Source organism: Equus quagga, chromosome 10 (assembly GCF_021613505.1).
Source record: "Equus quagga isolate Etosha38 chromosome 10, UCLA_HA_Equagga_1.0, whole genome shotgun sequence".
Lineage (NCBI taxonomy): Eukaryota > Metazoa > Chordata > Mammalia > Perissodactyla > Equidae > Equus > Equus quagga.
This window is the reverse complement of record NC_060276.1, coordinates 92,767,074-92,784,882: the sequence shown is the minus strand read 5'-3', so window position 1 is coordinate 92,784,882 and position 17,809 is coordinate 92,767,074. Positions and strand designations below refer to the sequence as shown.

At 38.3% G+C, this 17,809-nt stretch overlaps 1 protein-coding gene across 1 annotated transcript in view; it reads left to right on the top strand.

Moving 5' to 3' along the window:
* The window catches only part of PRRG1 (proline rich and Gla domain 1), a 121,039-nt gene that overhangs the window by 20,306 nt on the left and 82,924 nt on the right, over nucleotides 1-17,809 (top strand). The gene's annotated exons all lie outside the window — the stretch shown is intronic.

Genomic DNA, 17,809 nt, shown 5'->3' with positions numbered 1-17,809 from the left:
ACATGTACACACACACACACACACATGCACGCACACACACCCACACCCCACAAGACACTGTTATCATTTTAGTTTTGAACAATTATTTGATTTATAAAGAAATTTAAAGGAAAAAAGCAAAACATAGTCTTTAGCATTTACTCAGCCATTTACCATTTCTGATGCGCTTTATTCATTTTTGAGTATCCCAATTCCATCTGGTATCATTTCCCTTCTATCTAAATAAATTCTAGCATTTCTTAAGGTGTAAGTCTGATACCAACAAATGCACTTCTTATAGTGCAGGTCTGCCAGTGACAAATACTTTTTAGTTTTCTTTTATCTGAAAGTATCTTTATTTTGTTTTCACTCTTCAGTGATACTTTTGCTGGATATAGAATTCTGGGTTAACATTTCTTTTTTTCCCCAAGGCTTTACAGATGTTGTTCCAGTCTTTTTGTCCTTCATGGTTTCTGATGAAAAGTTAAGCACTAATCAGATCATTATTCTCTTGACTGTGGTATGTCATCTTTCTGTTGCTGCTTTTGAGGTTTGCTCTTTATCTTTGGCTTATAATGTACTTTGGGCTTCTCTGATTCTCCTGCTTTGTATTCATTTATTATCTTATGTCTGTGAATTTCTGTCTTTCATCAATTTTGTGAAATTTTCATCCACTGTTTCTCCAAATAGTTTTTCTTTCTCCTATTTGTGTGGTATTCTGATTACAGTTATTTATGGCTGTTTAGTATCATCTGACAAGTCCCTGAGCTTCTGTCCATTTTGTTTTCATTTGTCTATTCTTCACCTTCTGTAATTTCTATTGATGTGTCTTTAAGTTTTCCTACTCATTCCTCTGTCATGTCTGTTTCTCTGTTAAGTCAATCTACTGATTTTTTTTTCAGAAGTTGTATTTTTTCATTCTAAAATTTCCTCTTATTTGTTTCTATACTGAGACTTCCACCTTCTCTGCCGAGGTTTTCATGAATTGATCATTCCAACATCTCTTCCATAATTGAGTCTGATTCTCATGCTTTCTCTATCTGATCAAACTGTTTTTCTTTTGTTGTTTTATTGTGCTTTGTAACTTTTTGTTGAAAGCTGGACATGATGTACTGGGTAAAAGGAACTGACGTAAATAGGCCTTTAGTGTGAGGTTTGGTGTTTATCTGGCTAGAGGTTAGACTGTGGTTAGTGTTAGCTGTAGGTGTCAGAGGATAAAATTTCCTCCAGTATCTTTGTTTTTGACTTCCCTGTTGTCTTTGAATTCCCCTAAGGAGTTGTTCTTAAAGTTTCAGATGTGCAGTTCTTTCAGTTGTATTCCCTGTTATTATCCAGGAGTCTTATTGATGTGGTGGTAAGTTTTGGGGAGAGAGGAAGTGTTCTATAATCCTATGATTGGGTTTCAGTCTTTTAGTGAGCCTGTGCCCTGGACTGTCACCTTCACAAGTGCTTCTAATTTATTTTGTGTTTCCCCTTTAGATGAGACAGAAAGGCTAGATAGGGGCTGGAACTGGGTATTTCCTTTTCCCCATATGGAAGTCTGGCGGGGGTTAGAGCCAACTGGGTATCTGGGCATTTTGAGCCAATTTGGGTATTTTATTTCCCCAAGGTTGGTTAGGCTCTGGTAAATAGTTTCTCTGGAGGGCAAGCCTTGTTAAGAAGAGAATGTTCTGTGCATATTACAAAATGGCTACTTTTCCTCTCTCCCTGCTGGAAGCCTGAGGGAGTTTTTCTCTGATTTTCGCTGTGAGAACCTGGTGGGGCTCCTGGAGGTAAAACTCAGAAAAGTGTGAGGGTTCCCCTAAGATTGGGTCCCCTAAGATTGGGTCCCCTTGGAATTATTAACTCTTAAACTTGTCTACTGAGCCTCCAGCAATCAACTACAGTTTAGATTTTCCTACCCTGGTACTGGTTCTAGAGTTTTCTGTGTGTTCCTGAGCTTCTGCTTTGGTAAGTTTGATTTTCCATATCTACCTGTCTGTCTCTACAATTTTGAGGGCAGTGGTTTGCCCTGTGAGCTCAATTCTCTGATGGATCTAGGAAGAGTTGTTGATTTTCAGTTCGTTCACCTTTTTTCTTGTTGTAAGAATGGGAGTGATGACTTCCAAGGTCCTTATATGCCAGACCAGAAACTGGAAATCAGGTTTTTATGAATTGAAAACATGCCTCCTTGTATTTTATTGAGGATAGCCACTTTAACATCTTTGTTAGTTCCAGCGTCTGTTTCATCTTGGAGATGGACTAGAATGACTTTCTTTTCTCCTGGTAACGTGCTATATTTTCTCAATTCTTTGTGTGCTGGGTACTTTTGGATTATATCTTGGATATTATGAATGTTAAATTGAGGAGATTCTGGACTATATTATTCTTATCCAATAAGTATTATTATCTTTGTTTTAGTAACTAGTTTTCTTGGCTGAGCTTGAACAGCTAGCTCTTTCTTATGTGGTGTCTCTTGTCTTTCTTCAGATCTCTTGTTTTTGGATAGGCTGCTGAGAATCTACTCTGTACAAGCATTGTTCAAAGTTTAGTCAGATGTGGGTAGTCAGGGTTTAGGGATCTACTCTTTGGCTTTTTCTCTTCAGTGCTCATGGTTTCCTGGATTCTTTTTATCTCTTTGTTCCAGGCCTGCATGACTGGATTTTGCACACATGCTCACTTCTGCTGTGAGCACTTGGACTGCATCTAATCCCAGAGTAAAAGGCACACCATCTCCCCTCCTCCAAGTTGAGTGCACACTCTCTGCCAGTGTCTGCTTCTTTTCACTCACCAGCACCTTCTGGGTGGCAGCTATAGTCCCAGCTCAGAATTTGTTCTTTTGCTTTGCATTTGTTCCACACCAGCATGGTTCAGGGTTCAGTTAAAGATGTGGGTAGACAAAGTTTGGGAATTACCTCTCTGGCTTTCTTCCTTCTGGGATTCCCCAACTTCCCTCAGCATTTTCCCAGCTCAACTTTTCTGGTTCCCCAGGCCAGAATAATAGTGTTTTTTTCCGTATATGCCCCCTCCATTAGCTGCTGTTCACCACAAGTGCTGGACTTAGTCCCGGGCTAAAAGACCATGGTGATGAAAACTTATTTGTATAGCTCCCTGTCTCTATTCTTCCTAGCAATTATGAGTTCCCTGTGAGAGTCTATATGCTCTTGTTCACTGTCCAGTATCTTAAGTTCATTTTTCTATTATATCGGGTTTTGTAGTTTTCCGTTTGTGTGCACGCGCACATGAGAGAGAGAGAGAGAAAGAGAAAGAGAGTGAGTCCTATAGGTTCTGAGTTTATCATACCCAGGAATGGAAGGTTTTGAGAAATATTTCCATGAGGGAAAAAATAAAATCCAATTTATTTTACTGAATTATGTCTTAGAAACCAAGACCATGTGTTCCTTTAGTGAATGTTGATAAGGAAGAATTCTGCGATGTCCTAGCCTCATGTTTTCCGTACAAAAGGAAGTAGGGGAGGGAGACATTTTAGAGATAAGCAGAATCCTTTGAGGACTATGAGCAACCTATGTGATCTCACCTCAATAAGTTGTGTTGAAAAATAGAATAACTTTTCACAAAGCCTGGAGATTTTTAGAAACCTATTTACAACTGCTTTGAACCAAATGCTAGATTCTACTTTGCTTAGTACAATGCCTGTCATAGGTATTCAGTAAATGTTATTTGAATCTGTTAATTATGGATTCACCATAATGAATTACTCACCATTAATAAATTAGTTAAGAGTGAGCATTTTCATTATCTCAGAAATAAGGTGATTAAAGAACAATATTTGTATGTTTTTCTTCTTGTACTCATGTAGATACACAGCTAATATATTTCAAGCTATTTTAAATAAAAGATTAATTTGTCCATGGTATACTTTGTTATATAGTGCTATGTAAATGAATTCTTTGTCGGGGGAATCCCTGTAATGGTTATTTCTTCTAACTCATTTGTTGAAGGACTGTAGGGAATAGTGAGCTAGGTAATTTAATAAAGTTCATTTTGTAACTTTCTACTTCATATAACAGCCAAAGTAAATGAGATTATTAACTTGAATGCCTTAAGAATGTGTATAATAATTAGGAGGCTTATAGAAATCATCAAGGAATTTAGGTTATAGAATAGCAAAATATTAAATTTAATATTGGGGTTAAAGTATTCTGGAGAGTATGCCTACACACATAAAGTGTAAGATTCATCAAACTACAACTCATAACGCTTTTGGCTCATTACCTTTTTGTTAATTCACATGTAAGAGATTATGTGGGGTCTTGATGTCATTCTAGTAAATCACAGGCTGTACTGTAGGTGCTACTCACTATTGAATGGGAATGTGAGATCAAAGCAGACATTGGTCTGTCACTAAAATTAAAGATTTGGCATTGACTTGTCAGTGTGATTATTATGAAAGAGATGTAGTATGGAACTATTTCCTGAGATTAATCCAGGTATTCAGCATCATAACTCAGAAACTCCCTTCAATTCTCTGCCCTAGGTCTCCATTTACTCAGTGCTGTAGGCAGATTGATGAACCTGGAGAAGGCTTCAGACTTCTAAGGGGCTGTGGTAGCTATCTTCCTGCTGGCTCTAGTGACCCATAGCTATGGATCTCCCTGTATGCAGCCTCCTTCTTCCTTAGGTAACCTGGGTTGAAATCCAGTGCCCCAGAACTGCTAGAGGCCTTAATTGCATGAGTGAGCACTGAAAATGTGAAAACAGTCGTAGACTAGAATAACAAGGTAAGTAAGGCCAAAGAATGTTTTTATGGATATTCATGCATGTTGCCCAGCAGGATTCAATTTTTTTCCAGATGATTCTGAAAGATTCATTTATAATTTAACAAATTTATGTTTGATTCTTCTGAGCACATTTCTGTTGCTTCTGTACCAGACCGCATTAATTACTACCTTTCATCTTACTTGTTCTCCTCTAAGGTAGGCGAATGCTTCAGTTGAATGGGAGGTAAAGAGCTATGTTTTCAAGGGACTATTATGTTTCACAGTGTCTGTGTGATAAGGGCAGGGAGAAAGTCTGTTTTAGAGTAAACTGCACAAGGTGTTAGAATTCTATAACGCTTATATGAGGTTTGGTGAAATGCTTTTCCAAAGAGAATTTTTTCCTCGAATTAGTAACTAAATTGGTATGTGGGAGGAAACTTCCCTAAGACTGACTCTACTTGGTAGTGAAAGCAAGACATTGCAGACATTTCAGAAGCAGTTTCCAAGGAGGTGAATAGATGGTGAGGTAGTTTTCTTACGTATTGGATCCTAATTGTCTCCAGAAGATTTGGAGCTGTGAGTTACAGAATAGACTGACCTGATCTCTTGGGATCTTTGCCAGGTTCATAATTCAGAGATTTTTAGTGATCACAAATGACAATATGATGTCCTTCCCTTTACTCTAGGAGAGAGGCAATTCCTAGGTGATAAAGAAGAAGAGTAGTATTAGTTTGGAAAACTTGGAAGATCAAACTTCTTATAGGCCAAACACAGCAGTATATCTAAGATACAGTTATGCAGTCACTGAGTTGTGAATCCTTGTTTTACTGAGATAGCTTTGAAAATGTCAGTTAGACTGTAAGCAACATGAGGGCTGGTTTTATGTCATTTTGGTAATCACTGAGTCCTGGCACAATGCTTGGCTGTGATAGACCCTTGTAAATTTTTTTGGAAGAATGGGAAATCTATTGTATTGCAGTGTTGTAGGTTTATTTACTTGTTTTAGCATGGGAATAGAGGTAGCCGTGTTGGACAAAAGGCAAGGTGAGATATTCTTTCCCTTCTGCTCCTGGCAAACAAGTCTTCATTTTTCAGGACTCTCAAGTGTTACCTGGTCTTTGAAGCCTTCATATGTTTTCTGGGTACGATTGACCTGACCACTCTTCCCTTAATGAATCCTTTACTTCTTTTACAGCCTTTACATGACATTTTTATTGCATTTTTGATGTGTATCTGCCTCTTTATATCACAGTGGAGACCTCAATTACTATTCATTTGTCTACTCCTGGTATATTAGTAGGAATCAATTTGGCTGCAGCTAGCAGGAAATGCAGTTAATAGAGGCTTAGATAAGGGTGTAGCTATCTTATAAAATAAGTTTAGAGGCAAGCAGTTCAGAGCAGATGTCTTCAAGGGAGCATATCTTTCTGTTTGTCCAATCCACCAAGCTTAGCATGTGGTTCTCATTCTCATGATTGTACAGTGGCTATTCTCCACACCTCGTATCTGTATTCCATGCAGGAAGAAAGAGGGCAAATGGCAGAAGGATTTGCCAGAAGTATGTACTCTTGAAAAGAAGACTTTCCCCTTACATCACATTGTGTAGAACTGGGTCACATGGCCACCCTCAGTTGCAAAGGAGTCTGAGAACTTTTCCAGCCCTTCTACTAGAGAAAAGCAGGGGACAAAGGCATTGTGGGTGGCATTGATGTACGTAGTCTACAATGTCATGTTCATAATTGGGGTCTCCCACAAAAATGTCCTGGCACGTATCCAATCAATTATGTCACATATTGAACATATTTTGGGGGTAAGCTTACCATCTTAAATCTCAAGGACAAAATATGTTTCTTTGCTATTTCTTCAGATTCTTTGTTTCTATTTTAAAAGTGTGGTCTGGCTCATGGTTTCAAATTAAACTTGCTTTGGCCATTTGCAAGATGAAGGATATGGTCAGAGATGGAAATAGCTGTAGTACAAGAGAATGCGGTACCAGGAACTTGGCCACAGCAGTATGGAAACCATTTAACTCTGTAAGTGATGGACTCCATAAATAATCTGTCTGCTTGCTAGGGTTCTCTGATTTCTAGATGTCCTTTAGCTTTCATTTCCTTCCTCCATTTGTGAATTGCATTTGCTAGAGGGAGGGGCTGCAGCATTTGATAGATCCCCTTATTTGTAGTGCGAATTTATTTTATCAACAAAGAGTGTCTGAGTGTCCTCTTCTTCAAGCTGGTTGGAATGAAGCTGAGGGCAGCTGGGAACCTGTAGGATGCTCTAATCCTTGTTGCTGCCCCCTTCTCTTACTCTGCATTTTCTTTTTAGGGCCTTCCTTCCTTTGATTCATGAGTTTACATGCATTCTTTAGATAGTTGTGAATTTTAATGTCTCTTTCTTTATCCAAATACAGCATATTTGTTTTCAGCCATAAATTCCCCTGTGCCTGTTTACCACAGCAACAGGAAAAGCCTACAGTCATATCTATTAGACAAACCCCTTTCCTCAGAGACCAAGCTTTCCTCCACAGGCCTTCTAGTTAATTGTTCTAGGAAAGGAAGTAGTTTTTCTGAAGGCCTTTCTATTTTTTAATTGCTTCTAGGAAATTTATGTTCAATTCAGTAGTGGAGAAATTTTTTCCTTTGAGGGCCACAAATAAAAGGAGGAAGAGATCAAGTAAGGGCCACACATATAAAGATCCTACTTAGAGAGTGGTCCTTTTGGGTAGAAGTGTTATTTTTGAGAGGTAATGTTCTTCATGCATGCTTTTGAAATTAAAAACAGAGAGTTCACATACCAATAAAGAACAGAGAGCACAAAAATTTAACCCAACGCTGTAGGTTCATAAACAAAGAAAGAAATACAGCTAGCTCAGACATTATATATTCAACCCGACTGGTGATCAAGAGCTTGTAAACTAAAGCAACAAGATACCATTTTTAATTTATTGAATTCACAAATTTGAAAAAATGCTAATAGTGCTGACAAACATGAGGAATGGTTTTGTTTATTTGTTTGTTTGTTTTGAGGAAGATTAGTCCTGAGCTAACTACTGCCAATCCTCCTCTTTTTGCTGAGGAAGACTGGCCCTGAGCTAACATCCGTGCCCATCTTCCCCTGCTTTATACATGGGACGCCTACCACAGCATGGCTTTTGCTGAGTGGTGCCATGTCCGCACACGGGATCCGAACCGGCGAACCCCGGGCCCCCAAGAAGTGGAACTTGCGAACTTAACTGCTGCGCCACCGGGCCGGCCCCGAGGAATAGTTTTTTAAAAATTTTTTAATTATAAAAGGTTAAGCATACCAAAATGAAGAGGCCTATATGATTAAAACTTCTATGTCCACCATTTTATTTCAGATCTTCTTTTTAAAGACCCAACCCTCCCTAATCTGGTTCCCTTTCTTCCTCCCTCCTCCTTGCACTGTCAATCCCCCTAATACTAACCACTCTCTGTAAACAAGCACTCTTGTACATTGGTGGTGAAAATGAAATTGGTTCACACTTTCTGGAAGGCGAGTTAGCAATATGTATCAATCGCCTTAGGAATTTCATGTCAGAAAATAATAAGAAATGTGCATAAAAATATAGGTGGGTATATATGTCAGCATTATTTATCATAAAGAAATGAAACCATCCTAAATGAACACCAGTAGCAGACTGGTTAAATAAATGATGAATATTTATAGAATGAATTGTGAAGCAGCAATGAAAATTTATGCATGTTCCAAGTTGTCTGCCTTAAGTATACATCAGTTTGCCAAATTCAGAATATTTCCCATGCATGTTAAGCAAGAATCTGTGGTCAATCCAGTGTTAAAGTATATAATTTGGTTTTGTGTTATGGACAGTTAAAGTAGGCAAAGAAAGGTAAAGGGGAAAATGGGAAACTAAAAGATTGGTTGAGTTATAGTGAAAGAAAGATAGTGAAGTGGGCAGCTGGTTGGTTTAGGCTATTCAGTGGACTTGGTGTCTTAGCCATCGGTTAGTGAGTCCTTTCTCTGTATCACATGGGTACTGGATGCTATGATCAGTGCAGAAAGGCCTTATCCCTCAAGCATCTTGCAATCTGGGAGAGATAATACACACACAGTTAGAAAATTGGTGAGTAACAAGAGAGAGTAATATTTGACAAATGAGTACTAGAGATTTGAATGCTACAGAAATTCAGAGGGCAGAGAGAGAGATTATATCCTGCTGGGCTGATAGAGATATATTTTTAAGGAAGTGAGGAATTATACTATCATTAATAATGGCTTTAGGATTCAGATAAGCCAAAAGGAAGGGACATCATACTTAAAGGAGATGATATGAACAAAGACTTGGAAGTGGAAAAGTATATAGCATTTGTGGAAGGTGACTTGACTTGATTTCTAGGATTCTTGTTGGAGTGGAAAAGTAAATAAAAGGGGCCAAAACTCAGCCTAGAATGTCAGCCTCATTTTAGGACCTCTGATTCAGGTTTGCGTGCAGTTGTTGTGTTTGTTGCTTTTAATTGTAAGTCGCAAAAGTGGCCATTTTATTATTGGAAAATCTGCTGTAGGACATATGAAATTAAGCTGAGAGCTGAAAATTTTCTGTTCTTGGTTCAGTACTACATTGGGGACAGCATCAAAGTGAGAATCAGACCTGGGATGTGGTCCAGGTTCTATCAAATAGTGACTCTGTAACCAAACCAAGCCTTGGTTCCCTCATCTGTAAGACAAGTAGGATATTATTTGCCTTACTGGATGCACAGTGTTCCTAATGTGAAGATCAAGTAAAATGATATAAAGATTCTTCTTAATATAGAGCTGGGAGAGCAAAAAAACAGTCTTCAGACAGAACCCCCCCCTTGTATCCTCTGCACCCTCACCTCAACTCTGATGAAAAGTAGTGTAACTAAGGGAAATAAAGGATTTATAGAGAAATTTGACCCCACTTGAAAATTGAGTACTGAAGTGGCAGTAGTCCAGAAAAATGTTTTCCCCACCGGGTACCATAATCTTTAGTGCATTGTCCCTGGACAGTTGGACTCCAGTATAAGGTTTTGGGGTTACCGTTTAGCCATTACATATCATAACAAACATCATCTTTTGTTTTGGCTGATTAATCCCAGGGCTGGACTGATTTGGTAAACCAACTTGGCAAGCTTTCCACAATGTATTTCCAGGGATTAGTAATTCTTAGCGACCCAAGGGTGGCCTTGGGTCCCTAAGATGAACTATAGTCCCTCACCCTTAATTATTTAGAATGGAATGATATTCTCTTGGCCCATGGGGTTGCTTATTGGCGTTTCTTTCAGGGCTACTGCTCTTTTTTTTGGAGAAGGGCCAGCAGAGTGAATCAGATTTTTCAGGTTTTGTTTATAAAGTGGCTGTCAGTCTAGTTGTCTGGATCAGCCAGGTGCAATGAGTTTCCTTCGGCTTGGACATTCCACTGGGCCTGGTGTGTTTTCTGTTGTGTCTAGGCTGTTTTAGGAAGCCGTTTGAGTGGGTCGCTTCGCTTTCTAAACATATTATACAAATATAGGGTACACTGCTTCTGTGCTATCTTGCCGTTGGCCTACTTATAAGAAAGAAGCTATAAGAAATTGTGCTATAAAATGCCTTACTGTGTTTATTATATGGATGTTGAAGATGTCGTTCATTACATATCTTATTTTGAGGACATAAGGGATCATTTTTCTCTCTAATCTCAAAATCCTAAGTAACAAGGCTTCCAGGCACCTGGTTTGTTTTTATTTTAGGGATACCACGTCTTGTGTAACTAATTGTGTTGTTCTCTTGGCTTGGCTTCTGGGAGGTTCATCTCTTCCTTTAATAAAGATAGAGAACCTTGCAGCAAGTTTTTTGTATACAAACCTGAATCCTCTCTATTTAGGTTATATTATTCTGAATCTCTTCTGTACTTGATTTCTCCCTTTGTCTTATTTTCCTCACCTCTTATATTTTTAAATTTTATCTTTTATTATGTGATTTTATATAAATCATCTTTAATTCTTTCCAGGACAAGGTAGGGTATGAGTAAATGCAGTGAATTTGATACTGAAATGTCAAGTTTAATATGTTGAATTGGTGTCTGTTTTCCTTTTTTTGTTTATCACGATTTGGTGATGATCTAGGGTGCAAAATTAGATGATATCCTGAAGTATATAACAATTGAACTTTTACATAGCTTAGCATGAGAGGTAAAGCAACAAGTGGTCATATGAGTACCTCAAGGTGTGCACAAGTTACATCTGGGCCCTTTCCTCCCAAGCTTCTCCAAGTCTCAGTGCAGTTCACCAGGAAGCCTTTCATAGGAGAGAAAAGAGAGTCCTAGAAATGTCTCCTAGCTGATTAAGTAACAAGAGGAAGGACTAGGCCACTGCATAGTCCCTGGTCAGGATGAATTCACCCCACCCACCCTATGTGATCCAACCCTTTCGCTGCTGGACGGTCTCCACTTTACCATAGGAAAACTACAATTTTTGTAGTCTGTTTCAGCTAGGTATTAAGAAGCAAGCTGACTAAATTAATTTACACATATCTGAAGAGCTGATAACCCTCTCTAATTTTCCTAGAAATATATGCTTCTTGCTCCAAAGGATAAGATAGCTCTATCTATAGATGTCTAAATCCAGCTTCTCCCATTTATCTGTCCCAAGGAAATTATCAGAAATGAGAATAACAATTTCTATTTAAAAATATACACTGCTACATTGTTTATGACAGCAAAAAAATAGAATCAATTCTTAAAGGTTGCATAATTGTTTATTGTATGGATGTAACAAAGTTTATTTCTGAATGATAGAACATTTAGGGAATGGTTAAATTATGCTACATAAAAATAATGCAGCCATTAAGAATCATGTTTATGAAGTATTTAATTTTATAGGAAAATTATTACAATGTATGAGTGAAAAAGGTTGGACACAAAATAGAATATCATATGAGCTCAACTTGTTAAAATACAATATTCAATAAATTTTTTATTCAATAAATTTTGCATGTCTAGTATATGTCAAGTATAGTGATGAGTATGAGGATAGCATCAAACAAGATACATACATGATCTCTGCCAGCATTAAACAAAATAGGACATCATTATGAAATTAAATCTCCCTTTGGGGTTTGGTGATTTTTAGTCAAATGTGATTAAGCTCATTTTCTAGTTTGTGGACTCTCCAAGACCTTGGTTTCATTTCTCTTCTACTTTTTGTCTGAGAGTTTATAACTTTCCAGTTCAATTAGATTGAGCAGTGGAGTGTAAAAACAATAGCAACAGGCAATCAAGCCTGGCATTCCCCATCATCTTTAGATTTTTTTTAACCTATGTGGTCAGTGTTGCCCAACATCAGTGTAACAGCTTCTCCTAGGAATCCATTATTGTGATTTTTGTCTGGGCTGCTTCTGCAGGAGAACATATTAGTTTGCAAAGGAAAAAAGCATTTCTACATGCACCTTTTTATTTTACCTTACAAACAAACTTATACTTTCATAGAATGGGATTCTTCTTGTTGTGTAGTGTTATCAACTTAATTTTGTTCTTGATACAGATTTGCTTCAAAAAATGTGAATGATACTTCCAGGAAATAGACCTTTACTGAAAAATAGTTTTTATTGAAAAAGCTATTAATTCTTTTTTTGAGGAAGATTAGCCCTGAGCTAACATCTTTTGCTGAGGAAGACTGGCCCTGAGCTAACATCCGTGCCCATCTTCCTCTACTTTATATGTGGGACGCCTGCCACAGCATGGCTTGCCAAGCAGTGCGTAGGTCTGTGCCGGGAATCTGAACTGGCAAACCCCAGGCCGCCAAAGCAGAATGTGCAATCTTAACTGCTGTGCCACTAGGCCAGCCCTTAAATCTTTTTTTTTTTTCCTTCTTAAAGATTGGCACCTGAGCTAACAACTGTTGCCAATCTTTTTTTTTTCTTTCTGCTTTTCCTCCCCAAATCCCCCCAGTACAGTTGTATATTCTAGTTGTAGATCCTTCTGGTTGTGGCATGTGGGACACTGCCTCAATGTGGCCTGACGAATGGTGCCATGTCCACCACCAGGATCCGAACCAGTGAAACCCTGGGCCGCTGAAGCAGAGCGTGCGAACTTAACCACTTGGCCATGTGGCCGGCCCCTAAATCTTTTTTTTTTTTAATAGTTGCTGTTTATTTCATCTTTGCCTGTCCACATCTTTGAAATACATGTTTTCTACTGTAACTATAGCTGTTTACAAACCTGTTTTTCCCTTAAGTGTATTGGTAAACACTGGGGATAAAGGAATGTAAGATGAAGTGAAAGGTATTTACATTTGAAAAGGAAAATTTTGCAACAAAACCATTTTTTGTTCTTACATTTGATTACTTAAAAACACAATGTTTGTAAATATAAAATTAATATAGCAGGAGATTTGGAAAAATATATCAGCATGAAGAGAAAAGAAAATGTTCTTATAATCCCAATAATCAGAATTAACCATTGTTGATATTTTCGAGTATGCTTTTTCAGTCTTTTTCTCTAACCATATACACACGTAGATATGAAGTGTAAAGAAAAAGATATATATATTTATACATATACACTCATAAGATTGTAGCTGCTTCTGCCTTTAAGAAGATGATGGAATTCATCTCAAGGAAGATTTATTTTAATTTAGAAACATTCCTAATGGTCTTCATAAAGTGTGAATAGTAGACACCTCTCACCCCTACTCCCTTCCAGGGCTTGGAAAGAGGAGGTGAAACTAAAAGAGTAGTAAATTACTCTCCACAAGAACAAGAGGAAACTTTGAGCTGGCCGCTTGACAGACGAGGGGATGAGGGCCCGGGAAGTAGAGAGAAGGGGAGATGAGAGAAGGGGAACTGGGGAGAAGCTCGGGAAGCGTAGAAAAGGGTAGATTCTCTGGAGGAGCACCACCAGCGAGGAATGCCCACTGGCAGGGAATGTCTACTGTTAAATGTGAAGTGCTTTCCTGCCCTGGGCTGTAACTGTACTCCGTGGTTCAACCCTTCAGTAAAAGTTTGCTATGTACAACACCCCCCTTGGGTTCGTGTTGCTTTGGTTGAAATAAAGCATGGAATAAAGTGGAGTGGTGAGAGAGCAGAGGAGGTGGGAGTAGAGACTAGGAGCAGACATTATGGAGAAGCAGAATATACCACGGACAAAGAATTTTGTACTCAGCCTTTTTCATTTAGTGAAAAAAATAGCAGCAGCATGTCCTCATTTCATTAGATACTCTACCACGTCGCTGTGGTAGTACTCAACCTTATAGTTCTAGCACTCTTACAAATACTAGAATTTTCAGTGACACAGTTGAAGAGATTAAAGGACTCAAGACAACATTAAATATATCAGTAATAATTATGGTACAATTACAAATACAGTAAAATACTGTTTGCAGTTTCTCTCCCTCAGAATCTGGGTAGAGACTCTGCTCCTAGGTTATACATATAACGCTGTAATAAACGTCCTTTAACCTCAGCGTTGCCCACATCTCTGGTTTTTTCTTTTAAAATCCCAGACATGGGGGCCAGCCTGGTGGCTGAGTGGTTAAGTTGGCACTCCAGTTCGGGGGCCCAGGGTTTCACCAGTTTGGATCCTGGGCACGGACATGGCACTGCTCATCAGGCCATGCTGAGGTGGCATCCTGCATAGCACAACCAGAGGGACCTACAGCTAGAAATATACAACTGTGTACTGGGGGGTTTTGGGGAGAAGAAGAAGGAAAAAAGAAGACTGGCAACAGATGTTAGCTCAGGTGCCAATCTTTAAAAATAAATAAAATCCCAAACGTGGAACTACAAGGGTCAGAGAAGCATTTTAGAACACTTGACTGGCATTATCAATTGTCTTCCAAAAAAGTGATATCACTGTTACTTCCTTCCCAAGACTGGGTAATACTATTTCATATTTTTTCACAATTTCATTTATAGTTTAAAAAATAGCCCATGACCATTTTTATTTTTATTTATTTTTTTATGAGGAAGATTGTCCCTGAGCTAGCATCTGTTGCCAATCTTCCTCTTTTTGCTCTAGGAAGATTGTCCCTGAGCTAACATCTGTTGCCAATCTTCCTCTTTTTGCTTGAGGAAGATTGTCACTGTGCTAACATCTGTGCCAATCTTCCTCTATTTTATGTGCGATGCTGCCACAGCATGGCTTGATGAGTGGTGCCAGGTCTGCACCCGGGATCTGAAACTGTGAACTCTGGGCTGCTGAGGCGGAGTGCGTGAACTCAAACGCTATGCACTGGGCTGGCCCCTTTATTTTTATTTTTTGATCACTACTTGTGAAGTTAAACACTTTTCTGCCCGTCTGCATTTTTCTGTTATGGATTGTCTGTTTCTGTCCTTTGCCTATCTTTCCTATTAGGGTGCTCATCTTTTTCTTAGGAATTTTTGTAATCTCATAAAATAATAATTATTCTTTGGTTAATATATTGCAGGCATTTTTTTCCTAATTTGGCATTTGCCTTTAATTTTAGTTATGGTGTTTTGGGACTGATAGATGTTTTAAAATTTCGTGCAAATTTGTCTTTTTCTTTATGGATTCTATATTTGGTGTTATAGTTTAAAAGACTTTTCCAAACCCAAGATTATATGTTTTTGTCTAGTTCTTTTATGATTTCATTTTTTTACATTCAACTCTTAATCCATTTGGAATTTGATATAAGGAATGAGGTGGAGCTTTAGCTTAACTTTTCTCCTAAAGACTAGCCAATTATCTCAGCATCCTTTATTGAATAATCTATCTTTCTCCACTGGTTGTAAATGTCACCCCTACATTATGCTAGATTATACTAAACGCTTATGTGTAATTTGGTCTGTGCTTCACTGCTAGAGACATCCCAAAATCCCTTCTCCCCTTCACCTTTAGTAATAGAGCTTTCTAATATAACAGGGCACATTGTTCCCCTAAATCAAAACTATGTTTCCCAACCTCCTTTGCTGCTAGGTACGGTCATGTGATTATGTTCTGGCCATTGAAATATAAGGGGGAATGTTGTATGTAACTTTCAGGACATGTCCTAAATGAGAAGGGCCATACCCTTCTTTATTCTTTTCCTCCTTTCTGATAGATGTAATGTATGTGTGATGACAAGAACTCTGGCAGCCATGGTGGGCCGTGAGTAGAAATTACTTGTTGAGCATTATTGCAAACTAGAAGAAGTCTTGGTGTCTACAGCGTCCTTGATGACTTTCTATCAGCTATAGATTGCTTATCTTTAAAATTCCAGTATGTGAGAGAATGGTAAACTTCTATCTTGTTTAAATCATTGTTATGTTGTTTTTATTGGTCACTGCAAGTGAACCTAATTCTAACTGATGGGGTTTCTTATTAGGTTCCACTAATATCTGTATATTCATGTAACAAGGCTATGCAGTATGGTTTTAACATTGTAACATTTTAATATGTGTCAATGCATATACTTCTCTTTCTTCTTTTTCATTGTTTTCTTGGTTATTCTCATCTGTTATTCTTCTTGGTAGACTTTATGATAATTATGTCAGTTTGCAAAAATAATTCCTTTGGGATTTTGATTGAAATTGCATTGAATTTATGAATTAATATAAAAGCACTGACATTTTTACAATATTGAGTTTTACCATTCAGTATATGGTATGTCTCAAATCTTTCATAATTTTTTCTTATATCAGTTCTATATACTTTTAAAAAATTTGTTATTTTTTGAGGTAACATTGGTTTATAACATTATAAATTTCAGGCGTACATCATTATATTTTTACTTCTTCTTTTTTTTTTGAGGAAGATTAGCCCTGAGCTAACATCTGCTGCCAATCCTCCTCTTTTTGCTGAGGAACATTGGCCCTAAGCTAACATCCGTGCCCATCTTCCTCTACTTTATATGTGGGATGCCTGCCACAGCATGGCTTGATAAGCCGTGTGTAGGTCTGTGCCTGGGATCTGAACTGGCAAACCCTAGGCCGCCAAAGTGGAGCGTGTGAACTTAACTGCTATGCTACTGGGCTGGCCCTCATATTTTTACTTCTATATAGACTACATTGTGTTCACCACCAAAAGTCTAGTTGCCATCTGTCACCATACACATGTGCCCCTTTACCCCTTTCACCCTTCTTCTACCCCTTTCCCCTCTGGTAACCACCAGTCTGTTCTCCGTATCTGTTTGTTTGTTTATCTTCTACATATGAGTGAAATCATATGGTATTTGACTTTCTCCCTCTGACTTATTTCACTTAGCATAATACCCTCAAGGTCCATCCATGTTGTCACAAAAGGCAAGATTTCATCTTTTTTTTATGGCTGAGTAGTATTCTATTGTATATACATACCACATCTTCATTATCCATTCATCCATTCTTAGGTGCTCACGTTGCTTCCAACTCTTGGCTATTGTGAATAATGCTGCAGTGAACACAGGGAAACATATATCTTTTTGAGTTATTGATTTCATTTCCTTTATATAAATAGCCAGAAGTAGAATAGCTGGATCATATGGTAGTTCCATTTTTAATTATTTTGAGGAATCTCCATAGTGTTTTCCATAGTGGCTGCACCAATTTATGTTCCCACCAGCAGTCTACAGGGGTTTCCTTTTCTCCACATCCTCTTCAACACTTGTTATTTCTTGTCTTTTCAATAGTAGCCATTCTTTTTTTTTCTTTCTTCTTCTTCTTTTTTTTTTTTTGGTGAGGAAGATTGGCCCTGAGCTAACATCTGTTGCCAATCTTCCTCCTTTTGCTTGAGGAAGATTGGCACTGAGCTAGCATCTGTGCCAATCCTCCTCCTTTTGCTTGAGGAAGATTGGCACTGAGCTAACGTACGTGCCAATCTTCCTCTACTTTGTATGTGAGATGCTGCCACAGCATGGCATGATGAGCAATGTGTAAGTCCACACCCAGGATCCGAACCCACCAACCCCAGGGCACTGAAGTGGAGCATGCAAACTTAACCACTACATCACTGGGCTGGCCCCAATATAGCCATTCTGATGGACATGAGGTGATATCTCGTTGTGGTTTTGATTTGCATTTCCCTAATAATTGGTGATGTTGAACATCTTTTCATGTACCTGCTGGCCATCTGTATATTTTCTTTGGAAAAATGTTTGTTCAGATCCTCTATTTTTTTTTTTGCTGAGGAAGGTTAGCCCTGAGTTAACATCTGTTGCCTGCCAACCTTCCTCTTTTTTTGC